This window comes from Schistocerca piceifrons, chromosome 5, assembly GCF_021461385.2.
Source record: "Schistocerca piceifrons isolate TAMUIC-IGC-003096 chromosome 5, iqSchPice1.1, whole genome shotgun sequence".
Lineage (NCBI taxonomy): Eukaryota > Metazoa > Arthropoda > Insecta > Orthoptera > Acrididae > Schistocerca > Schistocerca piceifrons.
Window position 1 is genome coordinate 706,128,499 of NC_060142.1, and position 1,135 is coordinate 706,129,633.

Below are 1,135 nucleotides of genomic sequence, written 5' to 3' on the forward strand. Positions count from 1 at the left end.
GCCACCTTTCGAATGGAGCACTGAGGAGAGCGATTCTGGACACTTCTACATTGATTCTGGAAGAAGACCGACGTATCTGAAGGATCAAGTTATAATGAAATCTAGACCTTTCGCTGCTTACAGGTGGTGATAAATATCAACGGGGACAGTTGAAAAAAAGTGTGCCCCGACCGAGACTCGAACCCGGGACCTCCTGCTTACATGGCAGAGGCTCTATCTGAGTGAGTCACCGAGTGCGACTGCAGGGATTTATCTCTGGCACGCTCCCCGCGATACACACACTTTAAACTTTCTGTCCACACACTACATTTGTAGTGCCCCTGTTCACCATACTCATTACTCGCGGCAGTCAGTCTACCGATTCCCGTAAGAGTTCGGGCAATTTGAGTGCATCCGCACTGAAGAAGATCCTCGGTGGCTCAGTCGGTTAGAGCATCTGCCATGTAAGCGGGAGGTCCCGGATTCGAGTCCCGGTCGGGGCACACATTTTTCAACTGTGCTCGTTGATATTTATCAACACCTGTAAGCAGCGAAAGGTCTAGATTATATCATAACTCGAGAGCTGCAAGATCGCCAATGATATCTTTACAGATGCCAGCTGAGAAAAGTGTAAGATGCGTTCATGTGGGTGATTGGTTCCGGGCAGTGAACCGGCGCTACAATACTTTATCATTTGAAGGGACTCTTTTTCGTGTGGTTTGGATGTGCTCAAGTGCAATACTTTGATTCCAGTTGCGTTACAGAATTCAGAATAGAGAGAATACGAGTTTCTACTCGTTATCTCTCGTGTGCTGTTGTCTAAATTGCCATACTAAAATATGAAATATTTTGAGCTGGTGAATATTTCGCGTATTGTGGCCACGAAATGGACTTAGTTTTCCATGCATATCGTATGATTAGATAGCTTTTGGATTCTGCTAACATTCTTGTAACGCTCTCAAGGCAATCTTACTGCGTTTAACGAGGCTATTTTCTGTCAGCATTATAAACGAATATTGTAGGACCACTTTCTGTATACTTGATATTTACCATCGTAACCAAACGTTATTCAACATAATTCTCTGGTGTCGTCTGCATAAATTACAGATATTGGAGTAGAAGCCTTTTTATCAATTATTCATTTGTCTTATATTTA

The 1,135-nt window shown here is 43.4% G+C and overlaps 1 non-coding gene across 1 annotated transcript; it reads left to right on the forward strand.

Annotated features, from left to right (window-relative positions):
- Positions 1 to 408: 408 nt before the first annotated feature.
- Positions 409 to 482, forward strand: Trnat-ugu. Its single transcript has one exon. It is a non-coding gene; the product is annotated as a tRNA-Thr (tRNA).
- The last annotated feature ends 653 nt before the right edge of the window (positions 483 to 1,135 follow it).